Genomic DNA, 8,654 nt, shown 5'->3' on the forward strand with positions numbered 1-8,654 from the left:
CAGAGTGTGCCAAAGGCTTTACGGAAAAGGTGCATTTTGTGGAGGGATTTGGAAGACTAGGAAGACAGATGTCATCATGAAGGTGCTCTTGGAATCACTAGGCCTAAGACTCAGCAACAGGAAAAAGGTGAAGTTCTTTGAAGGAGCAGGTGACCTTTGGGCAACTGAGAGTGGTGGAACTAGAGGAGTGAAGGACATGGATTGAGATGTAGTTGAATATGAGAGCAGATGAATAAGAAAGCAAAGCCATGGATGGCATTTAAAGAATGAGTGAACTGGATGCTGGACTGTGTAAGGGACATTGTGTAAACCCTACTATATCAGGCTGGGAGGGGGACTCCGTTTGGATAAATTTATTATTTTTGTGGTAGAGTTATGGATAGAGCCGTGACCATTGAAGACCAGTGCTGAATCCAGCCACCTACTACTATCCCTGAACAGATGAACAGATATCCTGCCTCTCCTGGATTGGGCTTTTCAGCACAGGAAAATGTACATATAGCACCTGTTTGCAATCCATCTGTAACTTCTTGTTTAACTTCTTGTTAAATTGGAGCACCGGTTTGCAACTCTTTTCCAATAGTCTTGTTTTATAAGGGAGAGAAGACTCCCATCATCACCAGACATCTTAGCCAATGGTCAGGGATGAAAGGATGAAAGGATTTGTAGTCCAACAACATCTGGGGACCCAAAGTTGATGAAAACTTATTTAGTGACTGTTCCATAGTGACCACACAAGATTCATGGTTGGCAGGGATTTGTAACCAAGTCTCCTGGTCAAAGTCCAACACACCTGCCACTCCAGCATAATGGGTCTTTATTGCAATGTTTGGCTGGAATTTTGAATGTAAGTTATGTTAGAACTGCTTTTCCATTTACCTTCACAGCTGTATCGGTGAACAGAATCTGGCAAAAATTTCTCCTCATCAATCCATCTGGAGGTTCCTCATCAATCCATCTGGAGAAAGTTATGTGGGTAATCTATACCCATGGAAATTAGAACATTTCCACATTTGTGTGAGCGGGATTGACTTTAAAAGTGAACTCAGGAGCACAGAACTTTATTTCAAGGAGGCCCAATGTTCAGCAGATAATCTTTGACAAGCCAGTATCTTTCGGCTCTACTTCCACATTTGTAACATGCAAATAAGGAATGTACACACAGATTGACTTCCTCTGTTGGCTGCAGCAGGAAAGTTGCTATGAGCAAGAAAGCTTCTGCATGCACTGACATTTGCACACCTTGTACAATCTGTGGACTTGATGTTGCCCACTTTTACCTAGAATTCTCTAGGTTTATCCCCTCTCCATGCCAATATAGGAATTCTCAAGCATTATCAGTGGACCATGCAGAGGAATAGCTATTGGGCTGTCACTTTTAAAACTGATCAAAGTAAAAGGGAGCTGAGTTCTTTTCAGGCACAGGGAAGTAAATACTGTATATCCCTGAGGTAACACCGTTATTTCGACTGATAGGGTAAATTTGTTTTAGTGTTTTTAACTAAAGTCACTTTGGCTCTGGTTCCCAAAATGATATATCAGAATATTCTAAAGTTTTCCCAGTTGGTTTTTCCAATGTCAGATTAATTGATTGTGAGGTTTTGATATAAAAGAGAATTGATTCAGGATTTTCAAAAGCCTGCATATGTTCTACAGTTATTGCCACTGTATTCTAAATTGTTGAAGGATACTATCAAGAGAGTGATGCTCTGCTTGCTTACAGTGAAGTCATTCTACTGAATGTGATGTGCTGACACCAGAAGCAGCTTGCTGGAGAGAGTGGAACAGCTATGCTCACTTCCAGGCAGATGAGTTATTGTTGCTTCCTGGGCAGGAGAGGGGGGGAAGGAGAGGAGAGGTCAGCATGGTGCAAATGCAGAGGCAGGAGTGTATATTGGTTCTGCCAATGCATTTACATCACACCAGATTGCCTTGCCCCTCTCCCTCCCAGTAAAAAATAGTGACCTGCTTTCCAGGAAGCTAGTGTGGCAGCTCTGCCCATCCACGAAGCCACTTCTGGCTGACACTACTATACACGGATAGTGAATAACCACTAGAATATGCTGAGAATTTCATCCCTCCATATAAGAAAACTTAGGAGGCCTAAGATTATTATATATTAATTTATTGTAAAATTATTCCAATGAGATGTTTTCTTAAAGGAAAACTCATCAGAATTGTTTTTAAGGCTCTCTTATGTGGTTTTCTCTAAAGCAAGTGAGATAAGGGCCTTCTTGAGGTTGGCTCCCTATTTGTGGAATGCTGTTACAAAAGGACATTAGTTACAAAGCAAACAAAGCAAAATTTTAGAAGTCTCTAGTGTTCTTTCCCCCCAAAGAAAACCAAACCCAGTAGCATTGTCCCTTTGATATTGGGGTGGAGTGTTTTAGGCAGCAGGGTGAACTATTTTCAACAGGGACTTTGTTCCTGGAGTAGTTCTTCCACTGGAGAGAGGAAGAAGTGAATGCCATATGTCCTGCACATAACTGTGGTGAGGTGAAGCTGACCTCCCGAAAGCAGCATTTTCGCTGATCACCTGGACAGGGCCTGAGTGGAGCAGCAGTGAGGTCAGGGCTGTGGACCAGCATTGAGGGGAGTGCCACTGTCAGTATGACACTCTTATTGGTGCAACCATGTGGCCTGACCTCACCACTGGCCCGTCCCAGCCCCAGGCATATGAGCAGTGGGAATGCTGGTGTTAAGAGGGGGGCTCCATGGCTCTGCCACACCCCATATGATGCTGTTGCTGATAGTTGTGTGGGACAAGGAAATGGAATATCTACATGTTTAACGGTCTGAGAGGTTTCAAACAGAGGATTCTTCTCTTCAGTCATCACAGATGAGCACTCTCAGGTTGTTTTTGCGACATCCCTTTTGCAGTCTCACATCCTTCTGGAGCCAAAACACACTTCTCTACAATTGCAAACTTGGTGGAATACTGGCTTTCTGAAATACTGCTGTAGAAATCCCAGTGGAAACTCCACCTTGAGGAGTCAAAATGTATGTGCCTGTGGCAGAGGACAGTAACAATCTGTTCTTAAAAAGTGACAATCTTTAAATCAGTGTGATTGGTGTACTGGAAGGAGGCATAACTGATTCCATTTTACAATGATTCACTTAGATTTGTTCCAGAATGAACCCCTTAACAGAATTTATATAAGAGACATTGACTAAAACAATACTGACACCTGCCAATCATTGTGATGATGAGTCATTTTGCATGGCTCAGGCTTTCCCTTACTTAGGGAGCGCAAGTTCATTTGTAATCTATTTAGTGTGGAGCACATAATAGTTTTGCTGCTCATTACAGATATAATCTTGCTTGGCTTATTTGATTTGGGTCGCATCCACACCATCTGCTTTCATGCAAAGACACCATCCATGCTGAGTGTGTAACTGGCACCCTATGTGGCTATTCACATCTTTCTCCCTTAATGAAAGAGACACTGGAGACTGTTCCATGGCAAAAACCACAGAAAATTGCTTAACTTTGTCAATATGCTGGAGAACCTACAGGGTAAACACAGAGCAGTGTCAGCTGTTTCAGAGAGCAGCAACGCTAAATATACCAGAAAAGAGTTTTTAAAAACAAAACAAAATTTGAGCTTCCTGGGGAATTCCTGGCAAACACGTGAAAGGTCTTCCAGAGCAGCGATTAAAGCAAAGCAGAAAATATTCTCCTTGCCAGCTCTCACTTGCTAAATATGCTTCTCGGCTAATGTTTTTCATTGATTTACGGAACTCTTCCAGACTCTTTTTGTTGTAACAGTTTATGAGATTGGAAAAGAAACTCTGGGCTTTGCCAGTTTTTCTGCACCAGAATGGACAAGTTCAGTAGCCAGCGAGGCTAATTGAGCAGTTGTTTAAATTTTGTTTTGGCTCCTCTCATGCATTTCTCCTTCTGACTTTGCTTTAGCATCCATGACTCGCCTGCTCACAACTGTTGATGCAAAGAGTTTCTCCCTTGCTGCTGACACCATCTGGAACTGCCATTCTATATTTTCCCAGCTCATCAATTATTCTGATTAAAAAGCTCAAGATAACAGAATTTCTTAAAAAAGAAAAACCAAAACAAAGTCAATCACAAGCTCAAATGCTCTCCCCGCTTTGAAGTCTTCTTTGTGCCTGAAAAACATCACCCCCTGTTCTCCATTTATCATGCCCTTGTTCTCTCCTCTTTTGACTCAAGGAAATTCACTTCACCAAAATTCTCCCGAAACCACCTGAAGCAGGGATGCAGAACCTGTGGCTTTCCAGATGTTATTGGACTACAACTCCCATTATCTCTGCCCATTGGCCATGCTGGCTAAGTTGATGGGAGCTGGAATCCAAAAATATCTGGAAGGTCACAGCTTCCCCATCCTCTTACCTGCATGTCTGATGCCAATGTCAACTGGCACTCAATGCCCAACCCCTCCATTACTCATTTCTTGAAAGATCTTCTCCTTCACGTGTATCCAATGGTGTGGTTCGCACATACATACACTTCACATGGTTTCTCATGGTGCACCATTGACTGGATGTATGAATTGATTGCTTGAAAACTAGCTGTCAATATTACATTAAAGCTGTAACTGTGACTTGTTACTGTGATGGATTTTGAAAGTCACTCCTTGACACTGCAGTCATCTAGTGATGGTCATTCATGTATTAGCCAGCCCTAAATAATTTTGTAAGTGCATGTATTTGTGACATATCTGTTAAGGCTGTAACTCAGGGGCAGAGCATCTGCTTTGCATGCAAGAGGTCCCAGTTCAATATCCGGCAGGATTGTCCAGTGTCATGGGTGGGGGGATTATAGATCCTTTACATTTCTGGGAGCAGGATCCCAGCAAGATCCTTGTCCTTTTGTGCTGATTGGAGCCAATCAGAGTGAAAGGAGCTGAGTCAACCACTGAGAAGACTTTTCTTAGTAGCTAACACACAGCCTCCCCTTTCATGCTGATTGGCTCCTAGGGATGTTTGCTGTAGTGGAATGTGGACTCGAAAGATGACAGGGAGATGTGGGAAAAGGGAACATGGCTGTGAGATGGTGTGGTGTGATTATCATGAAGCGACCCCACACTTCTGAATTTACCACTACACTACTGAGTGTGATTACTGTGTGTGCATGTGTGAATATAGAAACTCCTAGCTTTTGCATGGCTGTAAGAGTCATAAGAACATAAGAAGAGCCTGCTGGATCAGGCCAGTGGCCCATCTAGTCCAGCATCCTGTTCTCACAGTGGCCAACCAGGTGCCTGGGAGAAGCCCGCAAGCAGGACCCGAGTGCAAGAACACTCTCCCCTCCTGAGGCTTCCGGCAACTGGTCTTCAGAAGCATACTGCCTCTGACTAGGGTGGCAGAGCAGAGCCATCATGGCTAGTAGCCATTGATAGCCCTGTCCTCCATGAATTTGTCTAATCTTCTTTTAAAGCCATCCAAGCTGGTGGCCATTACTGCGTCTTGTCACATGCTTTGCGTTGACTTCTTTTGCCTCTGACCACACCTCTACTGGCATTTGGCCTCTGGAAGGTTGAGCGTGAGGAAATGTAGCCCTAAGACTGAAAAAGGTCCCCCACCTCTGACCTAGTATATGTGGGGTTGCCAGATCAGAAGTATCCCAAACTCTGAGATTTCAGGGGCAGGCCCTAGTGATGTCATGGGGCGGGCCCTAGTGATGCCATGGGGTGGCCCTAGTGATGTCATTAAGCACGATACATTAAACATCAACCATAGTTGCTTGGAGCATACCACTCAGACAAAAAATTTTCTCTGATTGGAAATTAGGATAGAAATCTTAGCTAAATTAGGGTGTTTCTAGGTCCAGCTGAAGTGATGGGATTACTCCTTCTCACCTGCTTAGAGACCTTGGGTAGGGAACATTTACTGTAGCCTACTTGCTTCGGGCAAGAAGGTTTAAGGGCTTATCCACATGGGAGAACTACTTTGTATTAAAGACACTGTTTTTACTTTTGTTTTCTCTTGGCACAATCCAGAGTAAGGGCTCAATGCCAATGGCAAACAGGGTGTTTTCAATTCACACTGAAGGGAAGAATCAAGCTCGCAGTTTCCTCAAGACCACACCCTCTAATAGAACATTTTCCACTCTCTCTCTTGTTACCTGGTAACTGAGCATCCTCAGTTTGTTCTACCAGTTAGTTTCATTAAAAAAACCTGAAGTGCGATTATTTGTCTTTTCATTGGTACAAACGAGCTGAAATACAAATCTTTGTTTGAGCAGTGTTATGCTTTTGCACACAGGTTAAGGGGAAAAGAAAATAAAGACATGTTTTGCATGCCAGCAGAATGTGAAAGAGCAACCAGAAGTTACTCTTTAGCCCACAGGAAATGAAAAGAAAGAAGGGAGGAGGAGGGAGTGGGCATGGAGAGGGGAACGATTGACACACCCACCTAAAAGCATCGGAGCAAAGTATCTGCAAGCACTAGAGGTACGGAGCAAAGACATTTTTTCTTGCCCTTTTAGCATTATCAGAGGATTGGGTTAGTACGGATTTACAGCAGGGGAACGGTGTGATAGCTTCTGTTTGCCTGTAATGTCATGTGAACCATGCAAATTAAAAGGGGATGTAAGTACCACCAAGGACACAGTAACTCCCCATGTAGATGAGCCCAAAGTGCCCTCAGGCTAGGCCAGTCACCAGAAAGCCATTGTAGGAAGAAGAGAGCCTAATGTTGTGGAGATGTTAGATGGGAGCACTCAGGAATAAAGATGGATGCCCCTGTAGGCTGCTATTCTAAATACACTTACTAAGAGACTAAGCCCCATAGAACTCAACAGGACTTGCTGTAGATATTGTTAGGACTGTGCTGTTGGTAAGGCTTGACTAGGGATCCTCTGCAATGATTAGGGACGGGGGAGAATATTCAAAAAAATCAAACTTGGTACCAGATCCCAACTGAATTTGCTAGCTTGCTATCCTTTTGGAGTGGCATCGATCTCTTGTGGAGGGTCACGGCTGTAATTGGAACGGATTTTGTGGCTGTGACTGCAATTGGCAAGATTTTTTAAAAAAATCCTCCCCCATTTTACATATTTTTTTCATAATCAAGATGTTGTGTCAATCACAGGATTTCCATTTGTCGATTACATATTATGAAAAAAACCGTTATTATTGCATTATCATTATTATCTCTTCTCCCAAAGGGTTCTTCAGGACTCCCCTTTCTTTTGTAAAAAATAGATTATTATAAACACACATACACACTGTGCTGCCCATCAACCACTCAGTTTGGTGCAAGTAGCAATCAATCATTCAACCCGGGAAAGGGGTGGGTGTACTTGTCCTCTCCTCTATGAAATATCAGTACTTCCAAACTGGCACAGACCATATCCAAAAGAAAGCCTGAGGCAAGATAGACTCAAAGGTGATTATCTGCCTCATTGATATGTAAAAATAGGAAAAAACACCATGTGGAATGCTATGATCAATACATTCAAATAAGCAACCTAAAAATTATGCAATATTTTTCCTGCTGCCAAAAAAACACCTGGAACGCTGTGATCATTCATGGCACCTACCTAAAAAATATGCAATGTTTTTCCTGCTGACAGAAAACTATGTGGAATGCTATCGTTTACATAAGTATCTATGAAAATAATTACATAATTTTTGCAACCCATTTTGCACCATGCAGCGAACCCCATTCCTGGCAACAGTATCCATATCAAAGCAGGGTTGGCAATCCCCTGCCTGGATTGCCCTGCCTGCCTTTTAACATGGCTGCTCCAAACTTCTTTACAGACTTGGAGAAATTAGTAAGAGTTAAGAAGATTCTCTACTCTTTCCTGCCTACTCTGTGGGCTGCTATAAACTCACTTTGACAGCCAACCCAATTCCAGTGAGTAATAATTGACAGAGAGAAAACACACATGGTTTGGCCTAGCTTCACAGGCAGTAGCTTGGGAACAACAGCAATTGAAGCCATGCTTCCAAGTATGTGAATTCTCTTTTACCACTATTGGGCAAGAAACAAACCATCATGCACATAACAAAGTGCATCATCAGTCGGTTTAAGGGGGTTGAGCTGACCTCATGGAACCACAGTTGTTGCTTCGATGGATGCAAGGGAATAAGGTCAGAGGTAAAATGGAAATAGACTGCCTTCAAGTCGATTCCAACTTATGGCGACCCTATGAAGAGGATTTTCATGGAAAGTGGTATTCAGAGGGGGTTTACCATTGCCTTCCTCTGAAGAGGCAGAGACTGGCCCAAGGTAACTGAAACGCAAATAGAAAAAGAAAAAGAAAAGACAATGATGATTTCCTAAATGCAATACCATACCAACCACAACAAGATTCCTATGAGTAAGACAGAAAACTCAGCATCCCACAACCAGTCAGGGTTCCTAACCAAAACTAAAAAAATCCTGGCAGCCTGTTAGCCAAGGTCACAGAAAATCCCCATGCAACACAACCTGACCTGGGGGCTGCAATTAGTGTAGAACGCTGTGGCACAACTGCTGACGTGAGTGAGACCCTATCAGCACATCATAACTCCGCTCTGAAATCTGCACTGGCTGCCAATTTGTTACCAGGCCAAGTTCAAGGTGTTCTTTCCATGTTACGGGTGCCACATAATACTTGTGCTGCTCTTGTAAGAAGTCAATCCTTTTATGTGGCAGTACCTACGCTTTGGAACTCCTTGCTTATT

General features: G+C 43.1%; 1 long non-coding RNA gene across 1 annotated transcript in view; it reads left to right on the forward strand.

The window, feature by feature from the left end:
- Positions 1 to 4,890, forward strand: part of LOC133387211 (uncharacterized) — a 29,836-nt gene extending 24,946 nt beyond the window's left edge. Inside the window, exon 4 of the long non-coding RNA XR_009763414.1 lies at positions 888 to 4,890. This is a non-coding gene — a long non-coding RNA (uncharacterized LOC133387211). The remainder of the gene's footprint in view (positions 1 to 887) is intronic.
- The last annotated feature ends 3,764 nt before the right edge of the window (positions 4,891 to 8,654 follow it).

This window comes from Rhineura floridana, chromosome 6, assembly GCF_030035675.1.
Source record: "Rhineura floridana isolate rRhiFlo1 chromosome 6, rRhiFlo1.hap2, whole genome shotgun sequence".
Taxonomy (NCBI): Eukaryota; Metazoa; Chordata; class Lepidosauria; order Squamata; family Rhineuridae; genus Rhineura; species Rhineura floridana.